Source organism: Mobula hypostoma, unplaced genomic scaffold (genome assembly GCF_963921235.1).
Source record: "Mobula hypostoma unplaced genomic scaffold, sMobHyp1.1 scaffold_42, whole genome shotgun sequence".
NCBI classification, from domain to species: Eukaryota; Metazoa; Chordata; class Chondrichthyes; order Myliobatiformes; family Myliobatidae; genus Mobula; species Mobula hypostoma.
The window spans coordinates 643764-660769 of NW_026948219.1; the positions used below are offsets into that span (position 1 = coordinate 643764).

The 17006-nt window shown below is 43.9% G+C and overlaps 1 protein-coding gene across 1 annotated transcript in view; it reads left to right on the top strand.

Annotated features, from left to right (window-relative positions):
* Positions 1–2868: 2868 nt before the first annotated feature.
* LOC134341978 (NACHT, LRR and PYD domains-containing protein 12-like) overlaps positions 2869–17006 on the top strand; it is a 50148-nt gene continuing 36010 nt past the window's right edge. The window contains 1 exon segment of the mRNA XM_063039925.1: positions 2869–2991. The gene's annotated coding sequence lies outside the window, so the exon portion shown is untranslated.

The following is a 17006-nucleotide window of genomic DNA, read 5'->3' on the forward strand; positions in this document are numbered from 1 at the left end:
CTCGGACAACATATTGATGAAACTCTTGTGCTCCCTCGTCAGGGCCTCCATGTCCATCTGCAACTGCAGTCCGCTCTTTATTGTCAACGACTCGACATCCGAACCAGAAAAACGTCCTATGCCTTGTTTGGCTCCTCATTTACTTGGATAGTCATTTTAGAGAGCTATACATTTGCACCGCAATATTCCTCTGTTTATCAATATTCTCGCTCACAGTAAATGCATGACCTCTGGTATTAGATTAGATTATGAGAACACGCAGTCCTCTTTTATTGTCATTTAGTCATGCACGCATTAAGAAATGATACAATGTTCCTCCAGTGTGATATCACAGAAACACAGGACAGACCAAGACTGAAAAACTGACAAAAACACATAATGATAACATACAATTACAACAGTGCAAGCAATACCACAACTTGATGAAGAACAGGCCATAGGCACAGTAAAAAAATAGTTCAAAGTCTCTCGAATGTTCCACATCTCACGCAGACGGGAGAAGGACGAGAACTCCCCCTGCCATGCGCGATAACAGTCCGACTCTGAGTCGTCCAAAAACTTCGAGCCTCCGATCAGCCCTCCGACACCGAGCACCGAGCACCATCTCTGCCAAGCGCTTCGACCCCAACCCCGGCCGCCAGCAGCAGGCAAAGCCGATAATATTCCTTAGGATACAACTGTCTGCTGCAGGCCTTTGGTTAATATTAGAAATACCAAGGTACAATATCTCACCCCTGACCTACTTTAAATACATCTGCCATTTATCTGCCCACAGCTACAGGTAATGCGCTACATAACCAGGGCGTACGGCGTTTCAGGGAGGAGCAGCACCTCCGGTGCGAAGACCTGTCGGACGTTACGGGGTAAGTCTTCACCTTTGGTCCTCACCAGGTTCAGATAAGGATGAGCTTCAGTGTTCTGATCTGTATGTCGTGGAATCTGTGGAAGATTCAGGACGCTGAGTAATTGACCCAACTTATCCCGCACGTTGGAAATGGTTTCTCAGCTGCATAAACTCACTAAGCCCGGTGCACGTTAACACGCTTCTTGCTTCTTGGTAATATTTCGTCATTGTTGCTGATGATACCAACCACTGTCATATCATCAGCGAACTTGATGATATTGTTTGAGCAGAATCTGGCAGCGCAGACGTCAGGCAGCAATCTGGGGAGCGGTGGACTGAGTACAAAACCCTGGGCGGGGGATGGTGAAGGGTGATCAGTGCTCAGCATAATGGAGCTTGTGATGTTTCTGCCAACACGGACTGGGTGGGGCTTCCCGTCAAGGAGTTTAAGATCCAGTTACAGAGAGGAGTGTTGAATCTCAGCGAGGGTCGTTCATCCACCAGCCTTTCAGGGATGATCGTGTTACCGCCGAGCTGAGATATGTGAACAACATCCTGGCGTACGAGGCATCGTCTTCTCGGTGGGACAAGTCGGGTAGGAGGGCAAGATCATGACAGCATGAATGGACACGTTTGAACGGAAGGCGAACTGGAAACGATCCAATGTAACCGTGCGATATTTTATACGACCCATTACCATCCGCTCAAAGCACAGAATTACTGTTGAAGTCAGAGCCGCTGGGCGTTATCATTTAGCCCAGTTATCGTTGTTCTCCTGGGTACCAGAATCATGGCGGCTGCCTTGAAGCTTGAAGAGACAGTGGACTCTTTTAGAGAGATATAAAAGTTGTCCTTACCTGGGCCACATGGTCCATTGGCCACTGACTGGGTAAATTGTCCGTCTCTGCGGATTTGCTTTGTATTTCCCTCGGTAGTGTCCTCATCACCTCGGCTGCGGCCAGACAGGGTCCCTGTTCCTCTGGACAAAAGGAGGCTTTTCTTCAATGGCACATCATTCAGTTGGTCAAATCGTGCATTGAAACGTGCATTCAGCCTACCAGAAATGGAGGCGACGCAGTTATTGACCTGTAGGGTCCACGTGTAATCTGGTCTGGTGTGTGTACCTTGTCACATGCTCCGCGTGGCCCTGGTGTCACAAAGGTGTCTGCGCATTTTCTGTGCGCACTTCCGCATCGCCTCCCTGTTGCCCGCTATCCGCTCTCATGCTTTCTGCAGGTTTGTTACATGGGAACATGAATGTTTAAGGGCAGACAGATTTGAGAAGGACAGAATTAGCTGGAACAGAGAAGCAGGACATGCTGGCAATTTCCTTGAGCAGTGGAGACAGGATTAAATAGAGTAGTTGCTGGAAATATCGAATGGTTGCAGGAATGTGAAAATCACGGCAGTCCCGATGATTCGTATTTAAGTATTTCTGGACAGATATTAGAATCTCAGCGGTACACTTTCACTGGCTCTTTATTCTACTTGGGAGTAACGAAATAACCTCACGCATAAAACAAAAAAAAAGAAAAAGAAGCACATCCGAAGTTGCTGTTGTTGAGAGAAATTGTGTTTAACACCATCATCCGCTCAGTACTAATCAACAAGCTTCAGACTTGGGCTCTGCATCTCTCTCTGCAACTAGATCCTTAGTTTCCTTAGCGGGAAAACACAGTCAATGCAGATCAGTACAAACTACTTCTTCCTCGCTGAGACTTAACTGAAGTACACCAGAACGATGTGTGCTCAGTCGACTGCTGTACAATCTGTCATGTCTGTGTATCTAAACATAGCTACAACATCTGTTGATATATTCGCATGTGCTGATGGACTTCTTATTGGTAGAATCACAGCTGACGGCGAAAATTGCAAAATCTTGCAAAATTTCATCGATCACGTGATCCCCTTTCCTGCTCCCATTTTACCGCAGATCTGCAGAATCTGTGGGTTTGTTTCTGAGGCCCCGCCCCCAACTCTGGTGACGTATAAATTACAGTCCCGGCCTTTCTTTAGTTTTGTGTTGGAGCTGGTCGGCGCCGGCGGATCGCCTGCAGGGTGCGGATTGGGAGAGCACCATCACCCCGAGGGTCGGGAATCCGGGAAAGCGTCCATTCTCCGACCGTGAAGACATCAAGTTCTTATCGGTGAGTACTGAGGCTGGTCCTAAGCGTGGTCGCCTAATGTCGGGTAGTGATTCCCATTCACTTCTCCGTTCTGGCGGCCTCTCCACGCTTACTGGCGAGAACATACCGGGTCGGTCCGCGAAGTCGGACTTTCACACCGAGCCGCATGAGGTGAGCCGCCGCTCAACCCCTATTGCTCTGGTCCTAGCAGCGGGATGAGGTGGTGATGCCGGGACTAAACCCATCCGTTGTGATGTATTCCGGGAACTTTACTTCCATCACTCGCCTCGGTATCGGATCCAAAGTTCATCTGGATCGATAACTCTTTTACTTAATTACAGGGCTTAGGAAGCGTCCCTTCGGCCTGTTGTGTTTTTGCTGTCAGTGTTGATTAAGCAGAGTAATTGCACCTTCGGGACGCTGTTCCACGTATATGTTTCACCTTTATGGATGTGGATGTTGTATATTTGGATTTTCAGAAGGCCTTTGGTAAGGTGCCACACATGAGGCTACTTAACAGAATAAGAGCCCATGGAATTACAGGAAAGTTACATACGTGGATTGAGCGTTGGCTGATTGGCAGGAAACAGAGAGTGGGAATAAAGGGATCCTATTCTGGTTGGCTGCCGGTTACCAGTGGTGTTCCACAGGGATCAGTGTTGGGGCCGCTTCTTTTTTACATTGTCCATCAACAATTTGTATTATGGAATAGATGGCTTTGTGGCTAAGTTTGCTGACGATACGAATATAGGTGGAGGGGCCTGTAGTGCTGAGGAAAGAGAGAGTCTGCAGAGAGACTTGGATAGATTGGAAGAATGGGCAGAGAAGTGGCAAATGAAGTACAATGTTGGAAAGTGTATGGTTATGTACTTTGGCAGAAGAAATAAACGGGCAGACTATTATTTAAAAGGGGAAAGAATTCAAAGTTCTGAGATGCAACTGGAGTTGGGAGTCCTCGTACGGGATACCCTTAAAGTTAACCTCCAGCCTGAGTCAGTAGTGACGAAGGCGAATGCAATGTTGGCATTCATTTCTAGAGGAATAGAGTATAGGAGCAGGGATGTGATGTTAAGGTTCTAAAAGGCGTGGGTGAGACCTCACTTGGAGTACTGTAGGCAGTTTTGGTCTCCTTATTTAAGAAAGAATGTGCTGACATTGGAGAGGGTACAGAGAAGATTCACTGGAATGATTCCGGAAATGAGAGGGTTAACATATGAGGAACGTTTGTCCGCTCTTGGACTGTATTCCTTGGAGTTTAGAAGAATGAGGGGAGACCTCAGAAACATTTCGAATGTTAAAAGGCATGGACAGAGTGGATGTGACAAAGTTGTTTCCCATGATGAGGGAGTCTAGTATGAGATGGCATGAATTAAGGATTGAAGGGCGCCCTTTCAGAACAGAAATGCGAAGAAATTTTCTTTTAGTCAGAGGGTGGTGAATCTATGGAATGTGTTGCCACGGGCAGCAGTGGAGGCCAAGTCATTGGGTGTATTTAAGGCAGAGATTGATAGGTATCTGAGTAGCCAGGGCATCAAAGGTTATGGTGAGAAGGCGGGGGAGTGGGACTAAATGGGAGAATGGATCAGCTCATGACAAAATGGCAGAGCAGACTCGATGGGCTGAATGGCCGACTTCTGCTCCTTTGTCTTATGGTCTTATCCCGTTCAGACAAGACAGTGAGATCAAGATCTGTCGCGACCTTTCGTTGTGGGTTGACATGTTTTTTTTTTGTTTTGGTTAAATCCTTTCCACTGTTATGACATGCCGAATCGCAGCCAATATCTATAACCCAAATAATGAGGGAAATAAGCCTTTTCCATTTTTCGGGGTTTCTGAAAAATTTGTAAACTTCAGTTAAACGTCACTTCAGAATCCGTTTATTCTTATCATGTACAGAGATATAGTCAAAATCTTGTCTTAAATACCATTCATACAGATCAACACATTACAACAGTTCTTCGAGGCAATAATAGGGTATTACAAAGCACTTTTGTTGCAGAGAAGGTGCAGTGTAGGTCGCCATACGGTGCAAGGTCAAATGGAGTTATATTCTGAAGTCAGGAGACCACCTTGTCATAGTGGGATCAATTCAATTTGCTTCTAACAGCAGCGTGGAAGCGGTCCCTGAGGTGTGGTCGATGTCTTTTCCATGTTTTCAAATCTTCAATGTGGGTGAAAGGCGAGAATGCCCAGGGTTATAAGGATCTTAGATAATGCTGTCTGCTTTACCGATGCCAAGGGAAGTGCACCCACAGTCCAGTGAGGGGAGGCCGGCTTCTGCCATGTCCTCAGCTGTGCCCACAGCTTTCTGCAGTTCCTTGCAGTCAAGTGTAGACCAGTAGCCATATGAAGTCGTTACGTATCCCGATGGGATACTTTTTATGGGGCGTTAATAAGGTTTGAGGAGGGGCAAAGGGGATAAGCCAAAGTTATTGTTATTTGATCTACAAACGTAGTTTTGTCATTTTTGTGTTTTTATATCGTATTATGAACTACAATTTAGTATGTGTATTGCTGAATGACCACCAGTAATTGTCCTTGATCCCTCACACACATTGCTCCATCTCCTCATTCATACACATCTTGTGCAAATTCTATCCAGCCCGTGACTACCTTCCTCAGTGTCATATCAGCAATGTCTCCTCTATCCTTTCTCTTCATTGTGAAGTATTACCTTGAACATTTATCTTACTGAGTTTTCCAGGAATCGGTTTTTGTTAGCTAGAACTACCAGAGGTTTAATTGAATGCAGCACCTGGTAGGGTAAGAGCTACAAGCTACAAGCCCAGGGTATGACAGGAAACATTCCAGCATGGGTAAAGCAGGAGTTGCTAAGCAGGAGACAAGGAGTGGAAATAAAGCAAGCCTTTACTGTTCGGCTGCGGGTGACAAGTTGTGTTTCGCAAGGGTCTGAGACAGGACCGATTCTTTTTAGCTTATATGTCAATGATCTGGATGATTGGATTGAAGATTGTTGCAATGTTTGTAGACGATGTGAAGAGAAGTGGAAGAGCAGGAAGTTTTGAGGAAGTAGAGAGGCTACAGAAGGATTTAAAAAGATTAGCAGAATTCGCAATGACGTGACAAGTGAAATATGGTGTCGAAAAGGGCATGGTCATGCACTTTGGTAGAAGAAATTAAACGGTTTCCTATTTTTTTTAAATGGGGAGAAAATACAAACAACTGAGGCACAACAGGGAACTTGGAATACCTTGTACAGCATTCCCTAAAGGTTAATTTGCAGATTGGGTCTGTGGTGAGGAAGACAAATGCAATGTTAACATTCATTTCAAGAGGACTTGAATATAAAAGCAAGAATGTAATGTTGAGACTTCATAAAGCACTGGCGGGGCCTCACTTGGAGTATTACGAGCAGTTTTGGGCTGTTTATCTTGTATTGGATGTGCTGAAACAGGAGATGGTTCAAAGGAGGTTCACAAAAATGATCCGGGATTCAGCGGCTTGTCAAATGCGGAGCGTTTGATGACTCTGGGCCAATATTCACTGGTACCCAGAAGACTGAGGGTTGACCTAAGGAAAAACCTATCGAATGATAGATTGGCTGTGGACTGGATGCTTCCTCTGCCGGAGTCGACTAAGGCCTGACGTCACAGCTTCAGAATGGAGCGGCGCCCTGTTAGAACGGAGATGAGCCGGAATCTCTTTAGCCACAGAGTGGTGAATCTGTGGGACCCTTTGCTGTAGGCAGCTGCGGGGGTTGTTTATATGAATATTTAAAGTAGTGATCGAAGGATTCTTCATTGGTCAGGGATTAAATGGAGGAAGGCAGAAGACTGGGGCCAAAGAAAAATTGATTAGCTCGGATGAAATGGCAGGAGCAGACTCGATGGTCCAAACGGCCTAAATCTGCTCCTATATCGATGGTCTTACAGTGTAAAAGCAACTATTACTGTTCTGGAGATTTACTTTTACAAAATTGCTGCAGCGTTATTATTCGTCACAACGAACCTCGCAGCATGTGATATTATTTGTTATTTCCATTTAGGGTTATTTTCGGTTCATTATCTTGAATATGTTTCTTGCATTTGTAGCTTTTGAAAACATTGTTTTGAAATGGGTTTACGTCGAATGCCCAGTTTTGATTTATTCCCCTACAGCGCAGAAACAGGTCCCTCAGCCCATCTAGAATATTAAGTTTTCTGCCTGGGCCCATCCACTTGCACCCAAATCACAGCCCTCAATACTTCTCTCATCGATGTACCCACGCAAACTGCGCTGAAATGCTGCAAATGAACCTGCATCTACCAGTTCCGCTGGGAGCTGATCCCACATTCGCAACACCCTCTGAGTGAAGTAGCTCCGATCTGATTCCCCTTAAATATTTCAATTGTCACCCTAAATTCATGACCTTACCAAAATTAAGGGGAAAATACCTTCATGCATTCACTCTATATAGACCATTATAATATGGTATACCTCTATCAGGGGTTCCCAAACTGACGACCAAGGACTCCTCGATTAATGGAGGGGGACCATGGCGTAAAAGAAAAGATTAGGAACCCCTATCTAACTTGCTGCACCAATCCCTGAGAAGCGAGATTGTCCAGGGTTATTAGGTTATGCGGAACTACAGACACAGTCCATGCAGGGATGTTGTTCCTGTGATATGCTCAGCTCTGTCCATAGTTGTCTGCAGTTCTTTGCAGCCATGGGCAGAGCAGTAGCCGTATGAAGACGTGATGTATCCTCTTATGGTACCTTGATGAAAGCTGGTGAGGGGCAAAGGTCATAAGCCAAAGTTACTATTACTTGTTCTAACTCTGTCTTTTTAGGATCTTCCATGTATTACTATGAACAATGAATTCAGCATCTGTGTACTGCGGGAGGAATATCAGTAATTGCCCTTGATCCCTTCACCCCTTGGTTTCATCTCCTCATTCACTCCCAACTTGTTGGACCTCTGTCAAGCCACTATCCCTCCACCTCAACATCAACCATATTGCTCAACCTCTGTCCAGTCTGTATCGCACCAACTCAATGATATATATCAACCGTCTTTTTCAATCTCTGTCCATACTGTATCCCATCACCTCAATGATATATATCAATGATCCTGTTCAATCTCTGTCCAGCCTGTATCGCACCAACTCAATGATATATATCAACCATCTTGTTCAATCTCTGTCCAGTCTGTATCCCACCACCTCAGTGATATATATCAACCACCTTGTTCAATCTGTCAGTCTGTATCCCATCACCTCAATTATATATATCTGTAATATTTCTTCTAACATTTGTTTTCATTGTGAAGTATTTTCTTGCCACTTTTACCTCACGGAATCCTCCAAGATTCTTTTCTTTTTCTTTTAACTAGAGCTACCAGAGGGTTAATTGACTGCAGCTCGAGGCAGGGTAAAAACAGTCATTGCAAATTTTAGTTTAACTGTTACAAATTGGCTGCAGTGCTAACCCTTGTCATAATGAAACTCACAGCATGTGATGTTGAGTTTGTTATTTCCCTTTTCGGTTATTTTCAGTTCTTTAACTTTTGAGTGTTTCTTGCATTTGTAGCTTCTTAAGATATTACTCTGGAATGATTAAAATCTTCTTGGAAATGGACTTGTGTAGAACGTTCAATTTAGATTCATTCTCTTACAGCGCAAAGAGACGTCTTTCAGCCCATTCGTCCGTGCCATTCCCTGCATGGTCCCATCCACCTGCCACCATACCCTACTCTTCCATAACTCTTTCATCCATATAGATATAAGTAATTGCTCTTAAATACTGACCTGCACCTACCACTTCTGCTCGGCGATGTTTCCATGGCCCCTTTGTTAATGGTAGGGGAGCATGATATTAAAAAGATGGGAACACCAGGTGGAATCTCCGCTCATTTTCCTATGCTCCAGGGAATCAAGTTCTAACCTCTTCAACCTACCCCTGTCATCATTTCCTTAAACAGCAGCAACAACCGTGCAATTTCCCCTGGTCTCTTTCACGATTATTGAGATATTTTATTCAAGTAACTGATCAGACTACAGACAATTCTGCAAATTCGGCTTCACAATGTCTCTTACAACTTTAATGTTAACATCCCAATTCCTCTTATCATGCTGTGAATTATTAAGACCATCACCCGTCCCTATGGGCATTTAATATGTCGCTGCCAGCATTCGCGCAGTTTCGTCACTCGCGTCCCAGATGTACCGAGGGAACAAGTTGTCATTCCCTGGACATCTATCTATACAAATTCACCTCAGGAGAGCAAGCACCTGTTCTGTAAACTGGATACAATCCATGACTTGTGTAACGTTTCCTCACTTCTATCGTCTCTACATCTTTCTCCCAAGTACGTGCAGAATCCGAGAAATCTCCGAATATCTCCCCCATCTTCTTCTGGCTTCTTGCATGGATGAGCACGCTGATCCTCAGAATATCTTTGGTCCAGTTAATTGGGCAGTAAGGAAACAACAGGTTTTCTCATTTAATTATACGGACACTAAATAGTGTGTTATTCGTGGAAATGTGCTAATTATTCTCGTTGTTTACAAAGTTTACAAGAATGATTTCTGGAAAGAAAAGCTTCATGTATGTAGTGCTTTTGCTGTCTCTGGGGCTGTTCTCAAAGCAGGGACGGGGCGCTGGGAGTAGAAACCTCATTGAAACGTAGCAAATACTGCAGTCTCATGGGGCGGATGGATGAAAAAGTTTTCATCAGCAGTGGAGTGTAGGAACTGAGAGGAAAACCCCACAAGCCATTCAGTTTTATCTATAAAACTATTCTAAAATTTTATCCAGTAGCAGGGTCCGATCCTGGCTGTATTGCCAACTGCAGTTTTACGTTATTTGAAGGTACTGAAATTTGGTAGAATTTTGAATCGCTTAACGAAGCAAAGACAGAGATCTCATAAATATCACCACAATGTAATACCTTTTGTAAATAATAGATTACTGACTTTGAAGCAGACTGATCGTATTCAACAAAGTGCTTTATTTTGGACCAGCTTCTGCACTGCTGAAAGTTCTGCGGAGCTGCAGTTACCAGCAGATTTACCGGATGCTCCTCGACAGGGTTAAAAAAGCAACTGGTATTTTAGCTTCACCATTACAAAATAGCTGAGGGTTCAGTGTTCGTTGTGGTCATAAGGAAACTCAGAGCATATGAGGTTGAATGTTACTTCCTTTTTAGTTTACTTCTGGTGGGCCTCTTCCTCAGTCACCAGGGTAACATCCCACCAGAACTGCAAGGAGTGTTGAAGATTTTTATCGCTCTGTAGTCACAGCCTTTTAGCGGAGAGACATTGGCCTTAGGATTCAGTATGGATTCGAGGATGCATTGAGAATTTACTGTATGGAATATATGATGCCTGTGTTGAAATGCAGAGATGACTAATGAATATTGGGATTGCGTTTGATCAAATATTTTCAGGATGTCACCAACATCTTGCAATCAGTCAATATCTGTGATTCAAAAGAAAAGACAAATCTGCTGTACTGAGTTTCCAGGGCTATATTTACTATTGAATGTTAAAACATGCTCTTCCTGTTCCACTGTGGGAAATGTAGCGGCGAACTAACCTGGTCTAGATCTCACTCACCAATAGAATAATCAACACGTATGTTCAATTCACCTGTGGAGACAAGCTGAAATGTATCCGCCTCCACGTTGTGACCCAAGGCCAGGAGTTCAACCACGATCTCCATCCAGGCAAAGGTTGTTCAGAGTCCAGTTCTGTCATGAGTTTTTTCAGGAGTGTTAGTTTTTGAACTGGGAACAGCTGAGACACTGCAGCACATAACCTGTAACAAAGAATTCTGGGAGTGCTGGGCCATGGTTGTAGTCCTGGGATGGGGATGCCAAGAATATGGAATTTGCAGTGTTTGGGTTTAGTGCATAGGAACATAAGAAATAGCAGCAGGAGTAGACCATCCAGCTCAAAGGACCTACCCCGCCATTCAATACGATCGTGGCTGATCTATCTGTAAACTCAGCTCCATCTACCTGCCTTTTCCCCATAACCCTTAATTCCCCTACTATGTGAAACCTATCCAACTGTCTCTTAAATATGTTTAGTGAAGAGGCCTCAGCTGCTTCCCTAGGCAGAGAATTCCACAGATTCACCACTCTCTGGGGAAAAATTTCTCCTCATCTCCCTCCTAAATCTTCTCCCCTGAATCTTGAGGCAATGTCCCCTAGTTCTAGGTGGCGTGTATCCCAGAATTCTAAGAGCGGTGGCTGAAGACATCGTGAGACATTAATAAAGTTATTTCTGTAATGGTTCCAGAAGAGTGGGAAATCGCAGACGTCGCTCCACTCTTCAAGAAAAGAATGGGACAGAAGAGTGGCAATGTGCCAATTTGTCTGACGTCAGTATTTGGGAAGATATTGGAGTCGGTGGTCTCAGGGTACTTGGAGACCCGTCGTAAAATAAGTCGTAATCTTGCCTGACAAGTCTGATGGAGTTCCGTGAAGAAATAACAAGCGTGACAGACAAAGGAGAACCGGTTGATGTTGTGTATTTGGATTTTCAGAAGGTCCTTGTTATGCTGCCACACATAAGGTGGCTTAACAAGCTAGGATGTTATGGTGTTACAAGACAGATTCTGATATGTATAAAGCCGTGGCTGATTGGAAAGGGGCTCTGTGTTGAAACTGATTCTCATCGGTGAGTATTGAGCCTGGTCCCGAGGGTGGACGTCTGATGTAAGGTCGTGCATCGAGTTAACTTCCCCGATCTGGCGGCCTCTCTGCGCTCGCTGGACAGAACCTGCCGGGTCGGTCTGTGTTGTGGGACCTTCACAACAGACCGACTGAGATGAGCCGCCGCTCAGACCCTCTTGCCCTGGTCCTAGGAGCGTGATGGGGTGGTGATACCGAGACTGCACTCATCCACTGAGGTGTTTCCCGGGAACTTTACCTTCATCACTCAGCCCCGCATCGGGTCCAAACTTCACCTGGATCGATGCCTGCGGACTACAATTGGGTTACATCATTCCAGGGCGCGGGAAGCGGCCCGTCCACCTGTTGTGTTCTTGCAGACAGAGAAGGTTAAAGCGGGTAATCGCACCTTCGGGACACTGCTCCATCTGCCTGAGTAGATCCATCTTTCACCCGTTCAGACAAGGCAGTGAGATCCAGATCTCTCACGGCCTCTCGTTGTGGGTGGCCATCGTTGTGTGTTTTCTTTTGTTGAATCCATGCCACTGTCCGACTTGCCGAAGCGCAGCCATTGTTTCCAGTTTTATAACCCCATTATTGCGAGAAATAAGCCTTTTCGATGTATCTGGGCTTCCCAAAAGTTTGTAAACTTCAGTTCAGCCTTCATTCAACGGGTGTTGCATATCATCCACACAGATCAATACAACAGCACATCGAGGTGATATAAGGTAAAACAATAACAGAGTGTAACAAAGCGTTATGGTTCCAGAGAGAGTGCAGTGCACATCGAGTTAGACTGTGAGATCAAGTGTCAAACTTATCACACTGGGGAACATTCAATGTGCTAACAACAGCAGCCTGGAAGGTTTCCTGGAGCTTGGTGCTATGTGTTTTCAATGTTGTTTTAAATCTTCGACCCGGCTGAGAAGAGAGAATATCGAGCGTTATGAGGATCTTTGATGCTGCTGGCTTTACTGATGCAATGGGAAGTGCAGAAACAGTCCAGGGAGGGGAGTCTGGAGTTTGTTATCCGTGGAAATGTTCTCATCCCAATAGTAGTTTACAAAGTTTACAAGAAAGATATCTGAAATGAAAAGCTTTATGTATGTGATACATTTGCTGACTCTGGGCCTGTTCTCAAAGGAGGGATGAGGGCGCTGGGAGTAGGAACCTCACTGAAACCGAACAGATGCTGATGTCCCGATAGTGCGGACGGGTGAAGATGTTTTCATCAGTAGTGGAGTCTAGGAACAGAGAGCAAAACCTCACAAACCATTGTGCTGTATTTAGAAACCTTCTCCTCCATCATTCTATCCAGTAGCAGGGGCCGAACTTGAATGTATTGTCAAATGTAGTTTTACGTTATTCGAAGGTGCAGATATTTGATAGAAGTTTTAATCGCTTAACTAAGCAAAGGCGGAAACTTCATGAATATCACCACAATACAATGCATTTCGTAAACAACAGATTACTGACGTTTGAAACAGACTGATCGTATTCAAATAGTGCTTAATTTTGGAACAGCTTCTGCACTGCTGAAGTTCTGTAGAGCTGGAACTACCAGCAGATTTACTGGATACACCTCGACAGGGTTAAAACAGCAACTGGTATTTTAGTTTCACCATTATAAAATGGCTGAGTGTTCAGTACTCACTGTGGTCATAATGAAACTCAGAGCCTGTGAGATTGGGAATGTTGCTTCCCTTTTTGTTTACATCTGGTGGGCCTCTTCCTCAGTCACCAGGGAAATAGCCCACCAGAACTTGAAGGAGTGTTGAAGATTTTTATCACTCTGTAGTCACAGCTGCCTAGTGTAAAGACAGAGGCCTCAAGATCCAGTGTGGGCTCGGGGATGATTTGAGCATTTACTGTCTGGAATATATGATGTCTGGGTTGGAATGAAGAGATGACTAATGAATGTAGGGGTTGTATTTATGCAAATATTTTTACAATGTCAAAAACATCTTGCATCAGTTAATATTCGTGAATCTAAAGAAAAAAAAATCTACACTCTCTTTCCAAGGCTGTATTTACTATTTGATATTAAAATACATTGTTCCTTTTCCACTACAGGAAAAGCGGCAGCTAAATGACCTGGTGCAGATCCCACTCAACAATAAAATAATCAACAATATGCCCAATTTAGCTGTGGAGACAAGCTGAAATGTATCCCGGGCTATTTTGTGAACCACGGCCTGGAGGTCAACGCGGATCCCCGTCCAGACAATGGTTCCTCAGGTTACAAGTCTGTCATGCGTTGTTATTGGAGTGTTAGTATTTTGAACTGGGAATAGCTGAGACACTGCAGAAGATTAGTACATATATAATGGACCCGTCGGTCAAGTTGCCCGGGCGTATGAGATGATGCGTTAGTATTAATGTTCTGTGCTCAGATGTTTGGTTCTGGGGTTCCTTTGGAAGCAAAGAAGAGAATGAGTTGCCATTCCCTCCCTCACAGTGAGAGGCTGTGAGTTCATGGGCAGTTCCGCGTTTGCAGAAGCAAATCCGGGGTTTTGTGTTCAATCCGTTTTTGGAAAGTCCCTCTTACTGTCCGCTGCGGTGAGTTAGTGTGAGTCAAATAGAAATTCAAAAAGGGGAAGCTAAAGACTGACGCATCGATATTACAGAAGGACCAGCATTGCGGTGGTGTACAGGGAGTTACCAAGGCATGAGAAGGGAATTGGCCAGAATTGATTGGAAATGATCTGATGACAGCAGACAGAGCAACTTGTGGGAAGTTGGAGGGTTGGTAAGGTTGTAAAAACAAACAGAAGGCAACAAAATTTGTTTAAAAAAAAGTAAAGTTAGAATACCAAAGTAAACGAGCCAATAATATTAAAGGGGATTCTAAACGTTCCTTCAGATACATAAAGTGTAAAAGAGAGGCACGACTGGATATCAGAACGCTACAAAACGTTACTGCTGATGTAGTAAATGGGGACAAGGAATGATGGACTAACTGAATAAGTATTTTGCATCAGTCCTCATGAAGGAAGACACGGGCAGTATATTAGAAGTTCCAGGTGACAGGGGGCATCAAGTGTGTGAAGCTACCATAACTAGAGAGAGGTTTCTTGGGAAACTGAAAGGTCTGAAGTTAGATATGTCACCGTGACTAAATGGCGTGTACCCCAGAATACTAAAAGTGGTGCCAGAAGAGATGGTGAGACATCAATAACGTTCTTTCAAGGATTACTAGCTTCTGTGATGGTTCCGGAAGACTGGGAAAATGCAAATATCACTTCACTCTTTAAAAAAGGAACGGGGCAGATGGGAGCCTATATGCCAGTTTGTCTGACCTCAGTAGTTGGGAAGATATTGGTGTCGATTATTAAGGATGTGGTCTCAGGGTACTTGGAGACAAGTCATAAAGTGGGCCGTAGTCGGCTGGATTTCCTCAAGGGAAAATCTTGCCTGACAAATCTGATGAAGTTCTTTGAAGAAATAACAAGCAAGATAAACAAAAGAGAATCGGTTGATGCTGTGTATTTGGATTTTCAGAAGATCTTTGAAACGCTGCCACACATAAGGTTACTTAACAAGCGACGAGATCATGGTATTACCAGACAGATTCTGCCATTATTAAAGCAGTGGTTGATTGGAATGGGGCAAAGCGTGGGAATAAAATAAACCTTTTCTGAATTTCTCCCAGTGACTAGTGATATTCCACAAGGATCCGTGTTGGGACCGATTCTTTTACGTTATATGTTAAATAATTGGGTGATGGAATTGATGGCTTTGTTGTACAGTTTGCCGACTGTATGAAAATAGGTGGAGGGGCATGTGATTTTGAGGAATTAGAAAAGCTACAGAAGGACATAGACAGATTAGGAAACTGGGCAAAGAAGTAGAATACAGTGTTGAGAAGTGTATGGTCATGGACTTTGGTAGACAAAATGAAAGCGTTAGTTATTTTCTAAATACAAAAGAAAACAAAGATGCAAAGGTACTTGGGGGTCCTTGTGCAGGATTCCCTAATGATTAATTTGTAGGTTGAGCTGCGGTAAGGAAGGCAAATGCGATGTTAGCATTCATCTCAAGAGGATTAGAATATAAAAGAAAGGAAGTAATGTTGAAACTTTGTAATGCCAAGTCCACACTTGAAGTATTGTGAGCAGGTTTGGGCCTCTTAACTTCGAAGGAATGTGCTGAAAATGTAGAGGGTTCAAAGGTTGTTCACGAAAATGATTCCACGATTGAATTGCTTGTCATATGACAGCGTTTGATAGCTCTGGGCCAGTATTCACTGGAATTCAAAGGAAGGAAAGGGTGACCTTATTGAAACCTATCGAATGGTGAAAAGCCTTGAGAGAGTTTATGTGGAGATGATGGTAGTATAGTCTACGAGCAGATGACACTACCCCAAAATAGAGGGGCGTCCTATCAGAACGGTGTGAGCAGGAATTTATTTTGTCATGGAATGTCGAATCTGTGGAAGTTTATTTTTGCCACAGGCAGCTGTGGGGTGTGGCCAAATCTTTCGTGTATATTTAAGACAGAGGTTGATAGATCCCTGATTGATCAGCCATGAAAGGATGTGGTGAAAGGCAGGACTGGGAATGAGAGGAAACTTAGATCAGACATGATGAAATTGTGGAGTAGACTCGATGGGCCAAATGACCTAATTCTGCTCCTATATCATATGGTCGAATGGAGATAGAACATACCATAGAACATAGAATAGTACATCACGGGAACACGCTCATTGGAATGAAACCTGGAATCATTTTCCAGAACCGCGTTTTAACCCTCCCAATTTTTAACACATCTTTTCTCATGTTAGAGGCTTAAACCTTAAATTCTCAACAGTACATCCTTTCTTTTGTATTACAGTCCTCTTCAAATGAATGCAAAGATCGCATTTGCCTTCTCCACTGTCAACTAAAGCTGTGCATTAACCTGTAAGGAAATTGCACAAGCACTGCCAAGTCTCTCTGCGCCTCAGTAATTGCTGTTGTTGTTGTTGTTGTTGTTCTTTTTTTTTCTTTTAAATTTTTGGTCCCAGCCTGTCCATTATCTCCACACAGTTCAAATGGGAAATATGCTTATTATTCTCATGTACCGAGGTGCAATGAAAATCCTGTTTAGCATCCCATCCATGCAGGTCAATAGAGCCCAACAGGACATTGAGGTGATATGAAGTAAAACAATAACAGAGTGTAACAAAGCATTCTAGTTACAGAGAAACTAAAGAGCAGGGAGACATATGGTGCAAGGTCACCGCAAGTTAAATTGTGAGGTTAAAGTCCAACTTATAACGTCGGGGACCATTCAATTTGCTGATAACAGCAGAACGGAATCCGACCTTGAGCCTGATGGTGTGTCTTCCATTTTTTCAATCTTCGCCTAAGGTGGAAAATGAGAATGACCAACCATCTTATCAACCTCTGTCCAGCCTGTATCTCCACCTAAACTA